Here is a 23,509-nt window from a genome sequence, read left to right as displayed (position 1 = left end):
TTATCCAAAAAAACTAGGCAAATTTTTATTTGGTTGAGCTTATAAAGAACAAAACATTAATAGTTAAATCTTTATGAAATTCTACCCATTAAAATTGCTCAAAACATAGAATGTTTTAATCAGTAACATTTTTATACTTCCTAAGAAATGACAGGATTTTCTCTGTTGGGGAGACATTAAAATTTATGCAGTGAATATATATTGCATGCCTATTATGTGTCAGACATTTATGCTGTTTTTCTGAATAAAAATTAAAAAGGGACACATCCTGACACTGGATATTTGTGCACTTCCTATAGTCTTACAGTTTTCTGTATATCCCCTAAAATCTTCAGCCTCCAAATATACCATGAATAATAAATTAATTTATTTTCAGTTTGCAGATACTGTCTGATAGTCTATTATGAATGTTAAGCTTAAAGTTTCCAAGATGAAATAATAGTTTATGCTATGGGAACAAAAGGACAGAACATCTGCAACTGTGACTGTTGTACACAAATTGAAATTTATAGACCCCATGCCTGTAAGCAATCAGGAGGAGTTCCCTTTACATTACATTACACATACATACATGTGTGTGTGTGTGTGTGTGTGTATGTGTGTGTGTTTGCACATGTGCCCCCATGTGCACTCAATGAGCACACACACCCTTTATGACTGTTACAATTGTAACAAAAAGGCCATTGCACCTTTGAAATGTTTCCTGAAAGAGCCCAGTTTCTGGTTTCTATTTTGCACTTCTGAGTGTTTTCTAGATCCTTTGGAATGTTTGTCTACAATGGCTGTGCCATTTTTGCAGCTTAATCTGTGCCTTTCTTGCAACTTTATTTCTAATTAGTTGTTGCCTTCTCAGAGATGAAAGCCCTTTGCACCTTGAAGGGCAATGTGAACTTAATGAAAATATGCTGATACAAGTTAAAGATGTTTCTTTATATGAGTAAGGGCATTGAAGGTTAACCCTGACCTTCTCAGAGGAAAATTGCTGTAGTGTGTTTCAGTTAAAAATCATGTATTACCATATTTCTTTCAGCTAAACCAGGCACATAATTTCAGGGTGAAAAGAGCTGTTTTCTTTAAAGTTACCTAAACAAAAGTTGGTTTAAATGGATAGCTGCAAAAATAAATCTTTGGCAGCAATAACAATACTAGGAGAGAATGTGGTGTGTTATCAAGTGTCTGCACATTGGTGCAGAGGATCGGCCTTCCCATTTGTTTTTCTTTGGCTGGAGAAGTAATGTCCCTCTGGCAATAACTTCTGAAGTTACTTTATGTATTTTGAAGTATCCATGGGGGACATTGTGATGTGCTGCCCAGATGCCCCTAGAAAGAGTATTTGTTGGCCCTACTGGTGGGAGCACTGTAGACAGAAAGCTTTCAGGAATCTCCTTTCGGCATTATTGCCTCTGCTGGAGAGTGGCTGTGCCCACTCCTCAGCTTTTCCAGGGCAGCCCCCCATTAAATGACTGATAATGTGGGTGCAGGGATGTAAACATCTGGTCACCTCAGCCTAGGTTGGAGAAGCTTTGAAGAGCCGTTCTAGTCTTAGGGTTGCCTTAGAAAAGATGAAAGAAAAATACAGTGAACAGTTATATAACCATGACTTAAATTTACCCATTTGCCACATTTGCTTTATCTTGTACAAATTGCTAAACTTTTAGAAGTATGTTTCAGGCATTATGATGTATCACCTTGAAATACATCAGCATTTGTTTTCCAAGAATAAGGACATTTTACTGCATAGCTATAATAATATTGTCACTCCCAAGGGATATAACATTGATAACTATGCAATCATCTGACATACAATCCACATTCTAATTTTCCCAGTGTCTTAGTAATGCGTTTTCCCCACTGAGAATCCATCGAGGATCACACATTGCATTTATTTATCTCTTTAGTCTTCTTTAATCTGCAAGAGTTTTCCCACTTCCTTTTTGAAAAAAAATCATATGATATAATATTAACATTTAATTAGAAAGTTCAGAAAAAATGTTCTGTAGGATGTTGCACAATCTGGGTTTATCTGACTATTTCCTCATAAGTAAGTTTATATTCAACATTTTTGGAAATAATACTATATGTGATACTGTGTCCTTCTCAGTGCATTGCATCAGAAGGCACATAAGGTAATTTTACCCCTTTCTACGTAATGTTAATTCGATGACTTAAGGGTAGTGTCTGTTAGACTTCTTCACCATGAAGCTGTTACCTTTTATAATTAATATGTAATCTTTAGGGAACTCTGTTTCACCAAAACTTCAAGACTTGGGATTTTATGTTCTCAATAACCTTCTCTAATGATTTTAGCATCCATTGAAAAGCCTTCAAAATAATAGTTTTCTATTTTTTTCTTCTACATATACTAGTTGGATTTTTTTCCTTTTCTTTCCTGTTCTTTTTTGCATGTGATTGTGGGAGGAAGAACTCATGATTTTAAAAAATTTAATGTGTTATGATTCATTAAAATTATCTCATTTCTATAGGCTCAAAATTTCTCAGATTTAGTCAGTGAAAACCCCTTAGTTCCTTTAATAGTTTTTGAGAACTTCCTTCCTTTCAGTCCCAAAAGGGTATTCCATTTCTTTGCCCACATTTGTGACCAGTAATTTCTCTAAATGGTATTTACAAACCAATATCTGATGCCACTCTGCTCATTGTTATAGTGTTACATTTCTAGGCCCTTTTTGGGAATAGATCCAGGAAATAAATGAAAAAACAAAAATCATGTGTTCTTACATAGATCTCAGGTTTCTTCTCATCCTGCTCTCCTACTTTCTTCTCTCAGTGTGAACTCTGATTCCCAAGTAATAATCTACTTACTCATCGGCTCTATCTATCTATCTATCTATCTATCTATCTATCTATCTATCATCTTCTATCTATCTATCATCTATCTAACATCATCTTTCCTCTGCCTTCTGTTCCTCCTCCTCCGTCATCATCATTGTCTATCTAGTAACTGAAAGACTTAGACAAAATCCTCTAAACCACACCCCAACTGAGTAAAATTTAAGCTATTTTTGCTGCCTTTGCAGTTAGAATATAGCCAGGGTGTACAGCTGAAATACTATAGTCAAAGATATATAAATTAATTCTCTTATCCCCATGTAATTATATCATCCATTTGATATATCCATTTGTTTCTATGTGTAGTTAATTTTACTGTTCTTTTTTTGCATCCTTGTTGATTTATGTTTGATATATAAAATGTTTTCATTGTTAAAATTTATTTTTTCTTATTTCCTCCTCCTTTATTTTATGTAAGAATTGATGGTGGTTCATTTTCAATTTCTTTTTTCTTTTGGTTACATGATATTTGACTATGATTGCCTTTGATGAGTAATTAACATTGTCCAGTAATGTTTGTCCATACAATGGGGACTTTGTGTTTGCCCTTTTGGGGGAGAAGAGAGTATTCATATTTGGATGAAGGATAGGTGCATATAATTTTAATACATTTTAACAAATTTATTAAAGCATTATATTCTTTATTCTGTTACATAGAATTTCACATATGTGTAGAAATGTGTGTATGGCTGTTGGGTTGCCAAAAAGGATGAGCTGTGTTGGTTAATAAGGTATTTCTCTCAGTTCCCAAACCCCCCTTGCATATTCTTTTCTATGACGCTGGCACTCTGAACTGTATTTCACCCTTGCCATTTATGTCCTGTTAGGTTCTACCACTGGGTGCCTCAGGAGACTAGAGAAAAGGAGGAGGATGGGGAAAGGACTTTCTACCTGTTTATTTGTTGCCCCTTTCTGAATTTCTCCAGTGACAACCCTTTATCCAGACAGTGGGAGATCATTCTAATAACAATTGTTTCCAGATTATAGCTGCTTCTAGTACTTTCAGACTAGCCAGTAAGAACCCTATTTTCAGTGGTCTGAGTACCAGCTTCATGGTGCTCCTCCTCAGAGCTCCTGAAGTTCTAGTACCAACCAGGGAGTCAGTCTCCTATCTTCAGAGAAATGTGTTTCAATTCTGCAGATTCCCTCCTCCAGTCTCCTTTGTTTTCATAGCCTTTGGGGTGGGAGCTGCTTTAGACAGTTACAGTCTCTGGTACCTAAGAGATGATTGACAATTATATTGTCAATGTAATTTATGTGATTTCTGTTTTCCTGACTGGATGCTAACCTCTAAGTTATACTAAGAATATTTTAGTCATTACCCAGCCTTTCTATATGCACACACACCTGTAGGCAACCAATATTTTGGTTTATTCTTCCTATATTTTATTTTGAAAAAGTAAAGATGTTTATATTTATAACTACATCTATACCTACAGGTAGGAAATGGTGACACCCCCTCATGAGGATCTTTTTTTAAATGAACATTTGTAGAGTACTCTGTCTTGTGAGTTACGATAGTTATCCAATCATTCTCCTATAATTAGACATTTGGGTTGTTTCCAATATTTTTGTTACAAATAATAGTTTATGAAAAATCTTTTATAGTTTTTTTCCTCCACATTTTTGGAACTATATCTTCAAGGAAAACTTCTAAATGTGAGATTACTAAATTAAAAGGTAAACGTATGTATAATTTTGTTAGATAGTGCAAGATTCCTTTTTGTAGTGATTGTCTCATTTTGCACACTCAGAAACAGTATAAAGAAAATCTGTTTCCCTAGAGTTTGTGGAAATAGTATATTCTCAAGCTGTTGAATATATATTTTTTTAAATTCAACAGATGAGAAACTATATCTTTAAAATTTAGCTTTAATGAATTTCTTTCATTTTGCTTGAATATATTTATACATGTAAGGGCAATTTTTATACCATTTCTCATGAACTATTTGTTTCTTTCACCTTTATTTTTTGTTTTACTTTTTTTTTCTTTTCAGTTTTCATGACTTCTTTATACGTCAGAAAGTTTATGACTTTATTTAGTATATATATTGCAAATGTTCATTCCTTCTTGGTCATTTTCCTTTTGAATTTGCTTATAATTTTTTTGCCATGCGAAATATTTTAAACAGTTAAAATTGTTAATATTTTACTTTATTGCATCTAGATGTTGAGTATAAAGGAATTCAATCACATTTTATTCAAATACTTATATGGTTTCAAGTTTTTGGTCAATTTATATATTATGATGGTTAATTTTGTGTTAACTTGACTTAGTCATGGTACCCAGATATTTGGTCAAACCTTATTCTGGATATTTCTGTGACGTTATTTTTTGGATGAGATTAATATTTCAATCAATAAGCTTTGAGTAAAACAGATTGCCCTCCAAAATGTGGGTGGGTTTCATCCAAGCAATTGAAGGCCTTAATAGAAGAAACACTGCTGTCCCCCAAACAAGAAGGAATTCTGTCAGCAGACTGCTGTTGGCCTTCAACTGCAATTCTTCCCTGAGTCTCCAGCGTGCCAACCTACCCTGTCAGAGTTCAGACTCACCAAGCCACAGCTACATAAGTAAATTCCTTAAAATAAATCTCTCTCTGTGTGTATATATAGCCTCTATTGGTTCTGTTTCTCTTAAGAACCCTGACTAATACATGTACCTTATCCATTTGGGATTTATTAGGATGTTTGGTGGTGTGAATCCAATTTTATCTGTTATCCAGATGGATATCCAGTTGTGTCAACACCATTTATTAAAATGTCTATCATTTTTCAGTGATATGAGAGTTCACCTTTATCATATACAAAACTTTCATCTGTACTTAAGTCAATTTCTAGACTTTTTATTCTTTTCCACTGGCATATGTATTCTTGCAGCAATAACATATTACTTCTTAAATTTAAGGAGCATCATAATGTAGTTTCATTTCTGACAGGCCTATTGCCCTTCCACTGCACTTCTTTTCTCCCCTGACCCTCAAATTTTTTCATCTTATCATGAAAAAATTTCAAATGTTCAGAAATGTTTTAAGAATGTTACAATGAACACCCATATAACACTGCCATATTCCAACATTTTGTTCTAAACTTATTTTATTACATATTTATCTGTCTGTCCATCCGTCTCTATCCATCAGCCCATCTTACTTTTTGATGAATCCCAAAGTAAATTGCAGACATCACTGTGACCCTCCAAGTACTTCAGCATTCACAATATCAAATAGAGTTAGTTATTAGAGTTGTCTTTTTTTTTGAAGTAAATTTTGTGCAATGAAATGCTCAAATCTTAAATGTAACATCCAGTAAGTTCTCATAAATCCATGTACCTTGTAACCCAGTAGCGTTCTCTCATTCTCCTTCCCAGTAAATCCCCACTCATACTCCTGCCCCAAAGGCAATCAATGTTTTGACTTTTTTTTCCCTATTAAGTTAGTTTTTCTTGTTCTAGGACTTCAAATAAATAGAATCATACACTAAGCAAATTTTTGTAAAGTTTCTTTCACTCAGCAATATGTTTTGATAGTCATCCATGTTGTGAGCATGAGTAAATCGTTTTTTTAAATCGCTGTGTAGTATTCCATTGTATAAATATACCACACTTTGTTTTTCTACCTTTTACTGATGGGCACTTGGACTATTTCCAGTTTTTGGCTATTTTGCATTAGCTGTTATGAACAGTGTTGAATAACTATTTGGTGGACTTTGGTTTTCATTTCTCTTGGGTAAATACCTAGGGGTAGAATTTTGGTGGCATGGGGTAGGTGAATGTTAGTAGTACAGTATTAGGAACAGCTATTCTTTTCTTTCATGTGTGTGAATTTTAGTTACTAAAGCTTTGGTGTTAGATTTTTAAATTTTAAATAATCTAGTGGAAGTACAGTAGCAGTAGGGTTCTTTGTCAGGCTTTATTTTTACTAGTTTTTCTTGCATTTTTCCCCAAATTAACATTAGAAAACATTTGTCTAGTGCCAAAAAAAAATTAATGTATTTTTTGGATCATTTAAAATCTATGTTATTTGAGAAAAATGAATTTAAGGAGTAATCCTGTCTAATGATGAGGAATGCTTTCCATTTTTTTAGAGTTTACTTTTGTGTCATTCAGGGGTGTTTTAAAAGTTTCTTCTTTTTCCCCCACATTCCTTATTATGTTTGTTCCAAAATATTTAACTTTTCTGTTGTTATTGTAAATAGGTTTTCTTTTCAATTTTATCTTCAATTTATTATTTTATACCTATATATTTATACACTTTTATCTAAATAAATCAATATTAGTATATATTTACATACTAATTTTAATCCTGCCACTTTAATGAAGTCTTTTCTCATGTGATGTTTTTTTATCATTAATTCTCTATACTTGTAAATAGAGATAATTTAAGTTTTTTTCCTCCAAGTCTTATGATTTCTAAAAGTGTTCAGTTTTCTAATTGCATTGGCTTTTTTTCTTTTTACCCTGAATACAACCTTGCCTGGTATTAAGATTGCTAACCCTGCCTTCTTTAGGTTTGCATTTGTCTTGTGTGTCTTTCCCTATTATGTTATTTTCAATCTTTTTGAGACACTTAGTTTGGGGTTTGCATTTTTTATAAGCTTTGTTCAATCTGAGACTCCTTTTATTTTCATAGGGGTGCTTAGCCTATCTGTATTTATTGAAGTGACAGATTTGTTTGGGCTTATTTCTCTCTTAGTCCTTTCTATTATGCTTTCACTTTTTATGGCTTCTTCTTTTTTCTTTTCTTTTTTTTGTATTACAATATAGTATTTTTCCCCTTGGCTTTGTCTTGTGTGTAGATTCTTTCTGATAAATTGTAAATTGCACCTTTATTATCAGTTCTCTTAGTGGTTACATTTACAACATAATTTTATATAATACATTTACTACTCTGCATCTTCAGGCAGTAACTATTGAATCCACATTTTGTGCAATAACAAAATTGTTATAATTCCCCAATCTCTTCTCTTTATTTCAGTTTGAAATTACAGATGAACATAATCTTTTTCTTATTTTGTCTACTATATACCTTTATGTGTTTAAATACAATTGTATTTCTATTATGTTTTTATCAGTTTTTTAGAAATATATTTTATTCTTTACTATTAAATATGAGGAAATAAAGTACTTATATTGCTTTCCATCTTTTTTCTGACTTTTGCCTCCAATTTTTGGTTAATGTATTTTTGCTTTATTTTTATGGTTTGAGACATTTTCTTTTGATTTTACATCCATAATTTCATCAGATGTTTGATTTTATTCTTCAGTTGAATGAATTCATTGTCCTAACCAATTGTTTTCCCATGGTTTCTCTATTAATCTTTTCATTGGCTCCATTGTTCTTAAGAAAGGCTCATAGGAATTGGAATTCCTACACATGTAAAAACGCTGTCTTCTGCCTTTGTTTGCATCCACAGTTTCCTGATGATAAAGTTTTTGTGTTATACTTTCTTTCCTTGAAAATATTGTAGGTATTTGCCAGTTTCTTTTACCATTGAAGAAGACTGAACAGAAGACTCCAAGGCTATACTGAATTTTCACCCTATTGGTGGCTTTATCTTTTTTGCCTTGAGGCCCAACAGAGGTTGTTTTGTTTTGTTTTGTTTTGTTTTAGAAGACTAACAATTCTACCAGTCTATGTTTCAGTGTTGATCCATTTTTTCCTGAAAAGCATATACCCTTTTACCCTGTGGGTTAGTCTTCTAGTTCTAGAAAATATTCTTGAATTGCATATTTGAATATTTTTCCATTCTAATTGTTGCTACTTCTTTTAAAACTCATTGTTTCTATGTATAGTCCTCATTAAAAACAAACAAAAAAAATCTTGACCTCCATTTACTTGTTTTGTCTTTTTACAAGACATGTTTTCCTTTGCATTGTGATCAGTAAAGCTTCACAATTTTGTTTTTCTACTCAGCTTCTTTCCTAAGCTCTATCTACATCTATTTCTCTGTACCAATCACGTATTTTCCTTAAGCCCCATGTATTTGCTTTGAACTCTTTGGTTATTTTACTAATTAAAAAATTTCTTTGGCATTGTAATTGTTTTTGGTTTTTTGGTTGTTGTTTCTAGGCTTCATTTATTACTTGCTAAGATTTTGGAGAAGATCCTATACTGATTGAGTCTGAATAAGTTTTTCCTGGCCTGGCTTCTTGCAGTAAGTTGTGTGAGAAAGGGATCATGGCAGTTCTTTGGCTAGTAGGAATTCACCTTGGTAGACAAAGAAACCCAGGATGCCATGTTAGGTATATGAGAGATTTATTTTAGTCATGGCTTTTCCAGAGCCAGTAAAGATCAACAGCTATGGATACTCCAAAATCCCATGTTTCTCTCCTCCAGTCTGTCTCCAATCTCTCCAATCATGCCAAATATGTTTGTGTGTTTCCTTGCAGAATCCTTGGTATGCCTTGGTGCCATATGGTATTTTCCCACCAGCCTGGGTGTTCCATTTCCTCTGTTTTAGACAAAATATTTTAAACAAAAAAGTTTATTGATTTTGCTACTTGGATGCAGCCCCTACTTAAGGGTAACTATGTTCTGCTGGCTTTCTTTGAGATCTGTAGGTTTTCTCATTTGATCTTTTCCCATGCCTTTCCGCTTTTTTGCTACATTTGGCAGTTCTTTGGAAGATATTGAGGTTTAGGGTAATTCCATTTCTTCATTATGCTCATTATTTTTTAGTGATTTCTAAGAGGAGGTAGAAACAGGGCTAAACAGTACTTTAAGTACTCTGTTCCCTAACTTCTTAATACTGAGGGCTACCATAAATGTAATGAATCTTAACTCATATAAAGAGTCAATGACAAGGATGATGCTGAGACCCAGAGGTATTTGCTTTTGAATCACTGTAAGACTCAGAGGTGCCTAAGGTATGTAGCATAGACTTTGAGGAATAAACTCAATCTTGGCCTTTGGTGTGTGAGGTATGATTTACGTAGACGAAAATTCACTGGGTTCTAGTTGTACCTTTGCTCTTCATAATTTTTTTCTTTATATCTGTTTTCTCATAATCACCGTTGACTTTTATCTTCCTTACTACCATGAGTTGTAACCAATAGGAAGTTTTGGCCATTAGTAACAGAAAACCCCACGCAAAATGACTTAAACCAATGGTTCTCAAACTTTAAGGGGCCATCAAAGTCACTTGCCCAGAGTTTCTGATTCATTAGGTTTGAAGTGGTGTCTAGGAATTTCTGACAAGTTCCCAGGTGATGTCGATGTTGCTGATCTAGGGACTATACTTTGAAAAATCACTGGGTTAAACAAATATAAGGTGTATTACCTTGCAGTAAAGAATGGTAGGATGCCTCAATGGCTGGTTAATGTCATAGTGCAACAATAATATTATTTCTTCTTCTTAGAAATGCTGATTATCTCCCTTCATGGAGCCTGTTGGTCACAGCACCTCAGGGCACAACAGTGTTCAAAGTCAGGGGGAAAAATGAAGACCTAATCCTCCCTGTCTCTTTCAGAGCTGCATTTTCATGAAGCACTCTCATTGGTAAAACATAGGCAACACAATCTTTTCTATTCTTATTCACTCACAAGGAGGCTGTAACTACTATTCATGTTAGACTGAACTAATCAAGACTTACCTCCTGGGTCTGGCCCCTGTCTAGATAGCTAAAGGAGACTGAAGCTTGGGGCTGAAACTGATGGAGGTTAAGTTGCCTAGGTGGGGAAAGTAGCAGCGCTATAAATTATTGTATGTATAGATTTCCAAGACCTTTTTACAGTTTGGACCCAGTCTTTCCCAGTTTATTTTCATCTGTTCAGTAGTTAAAACCTAAGTGTTAAATGTCACATTAACATTTCCTTGTTAATTAGCAAGAAAAACAATATCTCAATTGATACTTTTAAATTCAGAACTTCTATTCTTCCTGTCTTTTAGGGATCAAACTCTGCACAGATTTTATGTTATAGTTGTGGAAAATGCCTTCTTCAATATTTGCTCTAGTTTTTAGTTTTATTCTCTGTTTCTGTAACAAAGATATATTTGTTTCTGATTGTGAAATAAACTTGGAATAACTTCTCCAACTGAAATTCTGAGTTGTTCTTTTTCTTATTGTTTAGGATATTTTACAGTTTCATTTGTTCATCATTAACTCACAATGACCTGTTCTTTCCAGGTAATTACAACTTATTTGTTTTATAATAAAGGGACCAGAGAATTTTGTAATGGAACTTAACTTATGTGAAATAACTATCATATCTAATATTATTATTTTATGGACATTTGTTAAAGTACACACATACACAAACAATTACCTTGGCAAATGTGAACATACTCATTAAGCCACCAATCAATTCAATAAAGTGAGCATTACATTACATGAATCCTGAAAGTCCCTTATATAGGCCTTTTTCACCAGCATCCCCTCTCTTCTACACCACAGGGGCATAGATTTGTTTGCCTACTTTTGAACATAATGTAAATGGAATCACATATAGTATGAACTGTTTTGTGTTATTCTTCTTTTGTTCAATCTTATGTATGAGATTGTTTCTTATTTTTTAAAGTGGCAAATAGGTTGCACAAAATTATACTGCCAGTAATATATGGAAGTTCCAGTAGATTCATATAAGGGTAACAATTCCAATTTTCTATCTTTTTAACTTTAGCAACTCTGGTGAATGTGTCTGGAGAGAATTTTGGTTTTGTTTTGCTTTTCTCTAGTGACTAATGAGGCAAAGTTTTTCATTTCATGTTTAATGTCTTTAAAATATATAAAAGTATTCAGATTTCTGTTTATTCTCATTTGTTTTGCTAAGTTATGTTTTTAGAGATATATGTCTTTTCATTCAAACTGTCATGCATGTTGACTTATGGTTGTTTGTAATACTTCCTGTTTTTTTAATCTGTATAAATTCTGTATTGATGTCTCTTTTTTATTTCTAATATTTAAATTTTTGTTTATTTACTTATATTTTTTGCTCCTTTATTTTGGAGGGTTTGCCACTTTTATTTGTCCTTTCAAAGAACATAATTTGGCTTCATTGATTTTGAGAATTTTTTTCCATTTGATAATTTTCACTTTTTTCTCCTGATTTTCTTCTTTTTACTATCTTTGAATTTAATTGCTTTTCCCCTAATTTCTTGAGATGGATACGTATATAATTTACTATCAACCTTTTCTTTTTCTCTTTCTTTATATATTTAAGGTTTAAATTAGTTTTGATTTTAATTTAGTTCAAAATATTTCTAATTTTTATTGAAATTTCTGTTATCCATGAATTATTTAGAAGTATAGCACTCAAACATTTGGGGATATTCTAGTTATCTTTTTGTTATTGATTTCTAGCATAATGCTATTGTATTCCCCAAACAATGTATATTTTCAACCCTTTGAAATTAGCTGAACTTGCTTTATGTCCCTGCATGTGGTCAATTTTGGAAATGCTCTGATGTTGTAGGATGCAACATTCCTTATACAATAGTTACATCATTTGTGAATCATGTTATGCAGATTTCTATATTCTTATTGATTTTTGTCTGCTTATCTAATAAAACATTGAGAAGGGTGTATTATAGTCTCCTTTTATGATCATATATTTTGTATTTCTTCTCACTGTAGTCTCAAATGGTCTTTTCTACTTGTGCATGTATCCCTGATCGTTCTTTGTGTGTCCAAATTTCTGCTAATAAGTAAACCAGTCAGATTGGATTAGGGCTCATCCTAATGGCTTATTTTAACATAATTAAATCTTTAAGGGGCCTATCTCCAAATACAGTCACATTCTGAGGTACTGGGGTTAGGGTTTCAACATAAGAATTTGGGAGAGCACAATTTAGCCTGTAGCCACATCATTGGATACTACATCCACTACTTAAATTAGTAGAAATAAGTTTTATTACACATTTTCTTGGTGGTTATATTTCTTATAAACTGGTATTATATTTCTTATATGATATTCTTTCTTACGTAATACTTTTGTGCAATTAAGAAATTTCCTTCTCTACCTCAGGCACATTTTAAAATTTTACAATATCTTACATCTGGATACCTCATGATACTTGCTTTTTAATATTTAGCAACAAATATTCTTTCAGTAATTAACATGTGAAATTCACAAAGAGAATATCAATGTTTGGAAAGGTTAAATATAACACAATGTAACATTAAAATAGTTCCCTATATCAAGACATTTAGACAGACCTAGGTAATTTGAATATTTCTTAAATTTTAGATAGTATACAATCCAGCTAATTACCCATCTTGATTTAGGTCTACATGATAAAAAAATTAAAACTTCAGTGTTTTCTCATGAAGTGGGTACGTCAATTCTAAGTAGAAATAATATGATAATTACTAACATAAACATCAGTTTTCATCGCTCTTGCTCATATGTTATGTTCATCAAAAGTTGAGTGCACAAATTCCAGCCTGGGCAGACAAACATGTTGGATGACATGGCAGATTACTATGAGCTTTTCAAAAATAAAATATTTTTCTTTCTTCCTTATCTCTCTTCCAACTGGATAAAGCCCACATGATTGAATTCTGGCTAATTGAGTTTAGGGAGAAATGTGGACACAACTTCTAGTCCTAACCAGTTAAGACCTCCTGTGGTCATCCTCCTCTCTTTCTTTTTCTTTCCTTTTGTTGAGTAGAGAATGGTCTGTGGATCCAGAGGAGGGCAAAACTATAAGATAGAAGGAGTCTGGCTCCATGATTGACAATATGGAAGGCTGTTCACTGACCAGGAATATGAATTTATGTGAATGAAACAAACTTTATTGTACTAAGCCACTGAGGTTTAAGGCCTTGCTTGTCACAGCAACAAATATTTTCTTAACAGGTGCAAATGGTCAAAACACAGTTTGATATAACTCGTAACTTTCATTGTCGAAAAGCTCTTTTAAAAATTATTGCTTGTTATAAAGCCTTTCACAGCACTTAATTTTTTTTTATACTTGATTAAAATTCCATTCACATTTCTATGTGATGTTCACAGAAAACTAGATATTTCTCCAACTGCCTATTCTCCAATCTTAACAGTCTCTTCTCTACTTCACATTATATTTCCTCTAGTTTGACTAATTTTCCTTTATTATTCCTCAAATATTCAAATAATTTTCTCCTCTGCACATTTGCTTTTCCTGATGTCTTTTTCCATATGCTTATTTAAGCTCTGCATTATCTGTGAAGGCTTTTTTGTTGACCTAATCCTCAATGAATTCCTGTGATATTTAATTTCTGAACCATTATTTTGGCACTTATCAAATAGATCTGTGGTGTTAGGAGAATGGAATTTAGTCTTTACCAAGAGAATCTTATATATTACTAAGCATTATAATTGTATTTCATGGCTTCAGTCGAATGCTTACTATGTGCCAGTGCTTCATACAGGAATACTCGTTCAGTCATCAGAATGACCTTACGGAGTACATTTCTTAACTCCCATATTATAGAGAAAAAAAAAGAGGGAATGTAGAGGTGAAGAAATTTACAACCCAGTTGGAATTTAACTTCAAAGCTCAATCTTTCCTCACTATACCCCCTGATAATTACTTTTCATGAATAGTTTCTTTAATTAAACCTAAAACACATTTTTTTCCTTTTTTTTTCTTCTCTTTTTTTCTGTAGTCAGAAAGTATGCTTTGCAGTAAAGTTGCTCAATAAGTACTTGGTAATTAGTATCTATGTTTGGGTTCATTTTAGAGCATATCTTTATTTCAGAAAAATGTACTAGGTTTAAACCTGTGCTTAACTTCTGGTTATAAAGTCAACTAAAGTCAACCTGAGTGTTCAAATGCACAGCATTAGTCTGGAAACCTGGGACTCCAACCAGGAATTCTCTTAGATTATGATATAAATTCCAGGCCAGACACTGAAAAATCCAAATTTTGTGGGATTATTCCATTTTTAAGTAAAGGGGTCAGTGTATACCCAGAGCAAATCTAGACCAGAACTACACTGTCAGCATTTGTTGAAGTTCAAAGTTCCCATGCTCACCTGTAGGAATCCATCTTGCTATTCCATCCTCTATAAAGTAATCAACACCCAGAATTTGCCTGGTTGATTATAGCCTTATACCAATTTCTAATCTATGTTTCTCTGTAAAAGGGAATTAGAAGATGTTTAAATGAGGATCAAAATGAGAAAAGTCTAATTAAGGCTGCATTCAATTACAATCCTACTTTACTTATTTAACATTATTTGAAAGCTCATCTCATATATTTTGGTCGCTGAAAAATACTGAATTATTTTAATTCTTAATAATATCATTATATTTAAAATCTGTTTTCAGATTTTCATGAATTTTACATGTATTTATTATTTTATGACAACATATATTTTATGTATTCCTGTTTTCAGAAGAAAAATGGGTTGTAAATAAAGTAGGATAATTGCTAATATATATTCCATGACTTTAATGGCCTTTTCTTCCCTGTGGACCATTATTAGTTTTCTTCTAAAACCCTTTTAATTAATCAAAAGAAAATGAGAGATTTTCGTTAATATCTGAGCATCTTTTTACCTTAATTTGTTCTGAAGTGCATATGTGTGATGAATTGTGAGTCCCTGGACATATAAGGAAAAAAAAGGAACCTCCATGTTTTCTTACATAGGTAACAGACAGCCACTTCATGATCTGATAGATTGTAATGGTGTTGTTGGCTTTTCTGGTAAAATATGTTTATCCAGGCTTCTTCGCTCTTTCTGCTTGACAGTTCCTGAGAACAGGGTGTCCATAAATGTGACAATATCAGATTCACTGACAGATTTTTCAAAATTATCTAAACCAAAGTTATGTCATTTGAAAATTTCATTTGGGAGTAAAGAAGAAAATAAGCATGTGTTACCAAGAACTGCACTTTACAGTGTGTACTTAGATAACAGAACTACTAGTAAAAAGAAATAGATGTCATTAACTTGTGGATTTCAGAAAAAGAAAACAGTAAGTTGTCTCTGGGGATTTTGTTCATAGGAAGGATGCTTTATTTAAAATTAAATCCCTTTCCTGATGCCAGGAATTACAAAAAAGATGTAACGATATAAGAAACACTTTGAGATATTTGAGAATCCTGAACGCCCAAATGAAATAGCCATACATATCTTTTTTTTCTTTCTGACTTTAATTTGTATAGTTCCTGAAATAGGAGAGAAATTATCGCTTAAAAACATAAATGTTCAGGTGGAACAAAATCCCAAATGAGGGGAGGTTACAGAAACATCAGGAGAGCAGAGTCCGTTGTCACTGGGTATCGTGCAAACCACAAACGAAATTACCACTAACATGTCTTATATCCCAAACTGAATTCAATGGAATAGCAGAAGACAAGTGATAGCCTTTCTGATTTCCTGACTGGAAAGATGAGTGTAAGTCTGTATCTGGAATCTAATTACAGGCAAGGCACTAATAAAACCATGAGATACTTGACAATATGAGAGGGAAAATTGTACAAACAGAAAATTTATGACAGTGATCCACAGCACTGCTGCAATAAAGGAATCTAGTTTGAGTGACACTTCCTGAATAGTAATAAAAAATTAGAAGCCCATTCAACCACCCAGGATCTTATCAATATTTACTTCTTTGGTTGTCAGTTTCATGTCATGCCCCCAAACCTCCTTTAAGGGAAAGAAAAGAAATGTAGGTTCTCCTCCCTACATAAATTTAAAGCATGAGTCTTTAGCCTTTAGGACTTTTTTATTTTTCTGCAGGCAAAGGCAAGGGATTTGCTTTTGTCACTCTTGAGAAATGCTGCTCTGTAGTTGAGAACACAATTTTAGAGCAAGACAGGCAAAGAATTTGATTCCAATTTTTCATATGTTAGAAGAATGTGATCTTACCTATTTATGTATTAATTTCTCATTTTTAATATGAGGATGATAATAAGTACCCGAGGATGTACTGTGAGAATTAAACTAGATGTTATAACTGTGAAATGCAATGCCTTACAAATAGTAAACACTCAATACCCCATAGCTAAAAGAGAGACACAGAGAGACAGAGACAGAGAAAGAGACACAGAGAGAGAATAATTTAATTCAGGTTCCAAGGCAAATTTTTAAACAAGCATTATTCAAAAGATGTGGTCTATTTTATGCAAAAGTAATGGATTGCTTTTTTTTGAAAAGTTATGTGTAAAATGATTGTTTTTCTACATCAAATTTGAATTTGTCACTGGTTTAATTAAATAGTTTTAATTCAAGAATTCTGTAGTTGAAGATTGACCTTTATATTTTAGTGATCTGTTTTTTATTGAAGTATAATTGACTTACAATAGTAAATGAGTTTCAGGTGTACAACATAGTGATTTGATATTTTTTTACATTATGATACGGTCACCACTATAAGCCTAGTGGTCATCTGTCACCTGCCATCTGTCACCATACAAAATTATTACAATGTTATTGACTGTATTCCCTATTATGACATTTATTTTATAACTAGAAGTTTGTACCTCTTAATTTCCTTCACCTGTTTTACCAATTCCCCTAACTTCTGCACCCTCCCCATGCCCACTGGTTTGTTCTATGTATCTGTGGCTCTATTTTTTGTTTTGTTGTGTTTAGATTCCATGTATAAGAAAAATCATATTTGTCTTTCTTTGTCTGACTTATTTCACTTAGCATGATACCTCCTAAATCCATCCATACTGTTGCAAATGGCAAGATTTCATTCTTTTCTTATGGCTAAGTAATATTCCATTGCATATATATATATATATATATATATATATATATATATGTATATATATATATATGTATATATATATACACATATACACCATATCTTCTTTATTCAATCATCTGCCCCCAGACACCAGGTTGCTTCCCTGTCTTGGCTGTTGTGAATAATGCTGCAATGAACAGGGAGGTGCATATATCTTGTTGAGTTAGTGTCTTCATTTCCTTCAGGTAAATAACCAGAAGTGGGATTACTCGATCATATGGTAATTCTATTTTAATTTTCTGAGAAACCTCCATATTTTTTGCATAGTGGCTATATCAATTTACATTCCCACCAACAGTGCAGGAGGGTTCCCTTTTCTCCACATACTTGCTAATACTGTTATTTCTTGTCTTTTCAATGCTAGCCATTTTGACAGTTGTGAGGTGGTATCACACTGTGGCTTAATTTTTATTTTTCTGATGATTAACAGTGTTGGGCATCTTTCATATATCTGTTGGCTATCTTTACATTTATGTTTCCTTTGGAAAAATGTCTATTCATTTTTTAAGTGGATTGTTTGTTTTTTTGATGTTGAATTGTGTGAGTTCCTTATATATTTTACATATTAAGCCCTCATGGATATATCATTTGCAAATATCTTCTCCCATTCAGTAGGTTGCCTTTTCATTTTGCTGATGGTTTCCTTTGCTATGTAAGAGCTTTTTAGTTTGAAGTAGTCCCATTTGTTTTTTTTTGCTTTCATTTCCCTTGTTCAAAGAGACAGATCCAAAAAAATATTACTAAGATCTATCACCAAAAATGTACTGCCTATGTTTTCTTCTAGGAGTTTTATGGTTTCAGGTCTTACATTTAATTCTTTAATCCACTTTGAGTTACTTTTTGTATATGATGTGAGAAAGCAGTCCAGTTTCTTTTACATGCAGCTGTCCAGTTTTCCCAATAGCATACATTTAAGAGCCTATCTTTTCCCCATTGTATCTTCTTGCCTTCTTTGTTGTAGATTAATTGACCATATAAGTGTAGATTTATTTCAGGGCTCTCTATTCTGTTCCATTGATCTATGTGTCTGTTTTTGTGCCAATACCTATAATTCTGATTATTCTAGCTCTGTAGTATAGTTTGAAATCTAGGAGCATCTAGGTTTGTTCTTCTTTCTCAAGATTGTTTTGGCTATTTGGGGTCTTTTGTGGTTCCATCCAATCATATGTTATTGATCATTAACTGATGAGATGCTGAAGAACATTTCCTAACTTTCATGGAAAGTTCTAAAAACAAAAAGCTAAATATAGGATGAAATATCATGTAAAATAATTGTTTAATGTAATCAATAATCATCTCTATAAGAGTGGTTAATCACTGATTAACCTTTTTGTTCTTCAATATCTGGGAATTATTTTTCCCCCAAGTGGATTTGTAAGTTTATATCTTTCTCCATTCTTGGCTAAGGATTGAGACCACAATCAAACTACTTAAAGAAAACAATACTGGGGGGCTTCCTAGGTGGTGCAGTGGTTGAGAATCCACCTGCTAAGGCAGGGAACACGGGTTTGATCCCTGTTCCAGGAAGATCCCACATGCCGTGGAGCAACTAAGCCCATGCGCCACAACTATTGAGCCTGTGCTTTAGAGCCCGTGTTCCACAACAAGAGAAGCCACGGCAATGAGGAGCCCGCACACCACAACGAAGAGTAGCCCCACTCACCACAACTAAAAAGAAAGCCCGCGTACAGCAAAAAAGACCCAACACAGCCAATAAAATAAATAAATAAAAAGGAAAACAATACTGCTCTGAAACATTCCCATTATTTTAGGTTTGATAGAATTTCAGAAGCCTCTACTCCCTGTGTCTTAAGTTTTTGGAACAGTATCGCTTTTGATAATTGATCAAATTTTAGGAGGATTTACCAAGGACTAACATCATGGGATGTTTAAGAAGTGCAAATTTTGTCTTTAGTCAGAAGCAAAAATCTACAAAATTCAAAAGCAGTGTAATTCTGCAGGCTGAGGCAAAGACACTTCCTAACATACATGGTATTTAAGATCTAAAAGCAAGACAAAACAAAATCAAACAAACATACAAATAGGACACCATGCTCCATGTAAAGAGAAAAGCCATTCCTAAGAACTTTCATATGACATGATAGGTAGATATACACAGATAATCAATTAAGAAGCAATCATAACTTTGTTTTCCTTTTATATCACTAGGCTCGGGTAAGGGAAGGGAAGAAACCTGAAGAGGAAGGAGAGACTTTAAAAAAGAGACAGCAAAAATTCATAATTCTACTTTATTGCTTTTCCATGTTTCTTATCCATGGATAGTGAGTCTTTACAAAATCTATCACCCAATGAATGTAGCCAATATCTGACTTAGTTCTCAATTGTCAGAAGTGAAATTAGCCATAGAATTACATCTCTGGAGCAATGTTTTCCTCCATAGCATCAGTAAGTCACATATTTAGTTCTTTTACCAAGTAGATTACAGTTCTATATACTTTTATTATAATGGAAATAGAGCTAGTCATTAGTAAAGCACTGAAGTTTTAAGGGTTACCAAAATTTGATATTGTTAAGCAAAAGCCCCACGATACTAGAACATGGAAGACCTTAGTCTAGTGTTTTTGTAAGAGGTATGGCTGCCACACAATCCTTGATAACTTTGTAAAGCCCCTATTCTGTACATGTACATAAAACTCCTGAAGTATTAGGAAAAAATGCTTCATCTCTAGAGCATCTTGATTTGGTGATGATTTTCAGTTACTACTTTTATTAGTAGTTACATATTAGTTGAATTACTATTGTGTCTTTTAAAACACTCATTTATTCTGCTGTTTTGCTATCAATTTGATTTTTATTTTGTTTCTCTGTAATTCTGTATTAAAATAAAGAACCCTCTACATTCCCCAAATTTCAATGTTGGAGTGTGGGAATGCAAGAAATAGTTTGAAAACCACTGCTCTAAAATTTCTTCCTTTTTCTTTTTACTGTTAGCGGGCAGGAAGTTTTACAGTATAAACTGAAATAAACCAATCCCAAAGTAGAGGGCTCTCTAGAGATCTAATCCCTAACTAAATCTACTTAGACTAGATTGCCCTTTTCTAAAGAAGGAGGGATTCTGGCCTTGACCTACTGGTTCCATCTTATTGAGCTGGTTAGAAATCTGGCCAGGCCGGAGCAATTAGATTTGATTGAGAAGACATTTGGAGTTGGTATTCAGTGACATTGTTTAGTCTCTGGTAGTACTTGTTTGAAAACATTGTCTTCATAATTCTGAAATGCAGAAAAAGACAGCAAACTGGTTTTCATTAAAACATGGGTTCTTGGCCCTGCTAATGTTAGAGAACCTAATCTTAAGAGTTTTAGAAGCATCCACATTTTGGTAAGCACTTACAAATTTTTGTGTCACCAGTGGAACAGTGATTTCCTCGGTTCTTGTCCTTTTTTGAGGGAAAGAATTCAATAGAGAAGCATAGAGTGGTTTTAAGTAGCAAGAGTTTTATTAAGGAGAGCAAAAGTACACTCCCAAGAAAGGATGAAAGTGGGTTGTCTGGAAACCAGAAGCAGCCCTGCAATGTGGTGGGGTTGAGGTTTTTAGACTGGTGGTCCCTCCCTGTGTTCTGCATCATTTGACTGACAAGTTGATCGACAGCTTTTGGTTATGTAACTTTTCTCTTAGTGCACAGGCACTTACCCATAAGCACCCAAACGAAACCCATGGGTGTTGGGAGGGCAAAAACTGCAATGCTAATTTATTACAAATACAGCATAATGAACCTCAGGTTACCTTGAATCACCTTTTAGGTCTTGGTGCACCTGTGCCAACCTGTGCTGGTGATTTTATCTTGCTTGGTCCTGATATGGCTGGAAACCTAGTGGTGGTTTGACAAGAGGGAGGATCTCTGGCTGAGCTCTGACCACCAGTGTCCAGGTAGGGGAGGGAAAAATGAACCATCCAGGATGGGGTGGGACACACTCATGTCTGACTAGCTGCCTAACACTTGCATGGATAAAATAAAATATGCTAATTAGCCAGTGGGTCCATTTCTAGCAAAATGACATATGAACAGTAAAAATGGTTATTGTCAACACGTGGAGGGAGATTTTATCACTAAAGTGACAAAACAGAGTTCTATTTTTACTTGTATTTCTAAAGGAAATGTGTTTAAGAAGAGTCTTTGTTTTCTTTCAGTGCCATTCACCAGTGAAAGCGCCCATTCAAAAACAAACCAACTTTTACTTATAGATGGTTTAGTAATGGTATAAAAATGGCAGACAAAGCCTCTTAAGCTAAGGAAAGAAGCGCTCAAAAGTTTACTTGAGAGAATCTGCCTTGATTATGACTAATATACAAAGTTAAATAGATATGGTCCATGAATTTGATAATTATTCAGATAATTTGCCTTTGTCTCTGATATAGCAGAAACTGATATAAACTCTGATATAGCATAGATATAGTAATAGACAGCATATATTATATATGATATGTAGGGAACAGAATTTGTCACCCTAAAATGTGTCTCTTTGGCATGTTAATTATTTTAAGGTTTTTTGTTTTGTTTCATTTTGTTTTGTTTTGTTTCTTCTGAGAAACAGCAGACAAGGGGAAGGACTCCAAAAACCAAGTAAGAGTTGCACTTTCATAAGAGGCATTTACATTTGTAAGAGAAATCTCCATTTGTAAGAATGTCTTCCTCTCTATAGGAAGAGGAGGGTGACCACATTTCTAGAAACTCTTAGCAATAGAGAACGCATTGACTTAAATCTGCATCACCATCACCCTTGTTTACTGTGCTTTTCTTGGTAAACTCCCATAAAGGACTCTCCCCACCCTCAACATCCTCTTTTGTCTTTTAGCTAAAGGTGTTTAAAGTGAGGGCTTCTGCGCTTTTGGCAAGTTACTCAGTTTTTTGGGGGTCTCTTCCATGTGTACATGTTATTCAACTTTTGTTTGATTTTCTCCTGTTAATCTGTCTTGTGTAAACTGAATTCTTAGACCAGCCAGAAGAACCTAGAAGGGTAGAAGAAATTTCTTCCTGCCTGACAGATACATATGCGTGTGAATATAGATAATACTGAAGATATGTTTCTAAATCTTTTCCAATTCAAAATATAAGAATTCGAGATTTTGGTGTTCTCTTATTGTATAAAATAATATTTGGGAAGTCTCTAGGGTAAAGCAACAGAAAAATGGAAACATGATATCTTCTTATTTTAAGGAATAGCAAATTAAATTGTTCTAAGAAAAGCTCTCTGGCACAGCCTGATTCAAACTGATTTAGGCAGAATGATTCAAACAATTCAAGATGCACAGTGATGAAAAAAGGTGCCCCAACATTTTGTTCTCTTAAGAAGAAATAAAGATTAATACCATCTTCCCCACCTCAACAACTTTTAAAAAATGTTATTTGAAGAAACATGGCCTGGTACCAGATTTGTAAAACTCACCAGTGGCATTTGAGGAGGTGAATAAAAAAAATGAAAGAGGAAATAGGAGCAACCTAAGGAATTCTACCGGGAAAACTGCCTTTTTGAGGATCCTGACAGAATCTGAAGGTTCTCCTCCAAGTGTGGGGCGGATGATTGCCAATCCATTCAATCACACCTTAATCCGCCACTGCTGGGTTGGACCTAGAGCAACATAGATTTTTCTGTACCCCCTGCCAAGAGTCTAATAATCCACATCCTTTCTTTTGAAGGGTAGAAATCTCAATAGGATTGGAAACAAGTCATGGAAAAGGTGCCAGCGGGGGGCTTGTTTCATTATAATAACAAACCAGCTCCTGTTCAAAGAGAAATCACACTAAATTCCTTGCTGTCTTGTCCTAGTTGATTCTTTTTTTATCCTAAATATTTACCTTAATCCCTTTAAACCAAGCCCCTCTCAAAGGAATAGCTGCACTTCTTTCTGTATCTAGAGACTACTCTCTTTTGTGGGATTCCTTTAGTTGTTGCTATGGGTTTACTCTTCTCTCTAGAGAGGGTTTTGTTGCTATTTTTACTTCCTGGCTTTACATTTTATT

This window comes from Hippopotamus amphibius, chromosome 1, assembly GCF_030028045.1.
Source record: "Hippopotamus amphibius kiboko isolate mHipAmp2 chromosome 1, mHipAmp2.hap2, whole genome shotgun sequence".
NCBI lineage: Eukaryota > Metazoa > Chordata > Mammalia > Artiodactyla > Hippopotamidae > Hippopotamus > Hippopotamus amphibius.
The sequence above is the reverse complement of the archived record's forward strand: the minus strand, read 5'-3'. Positions refer to the sequence as shown.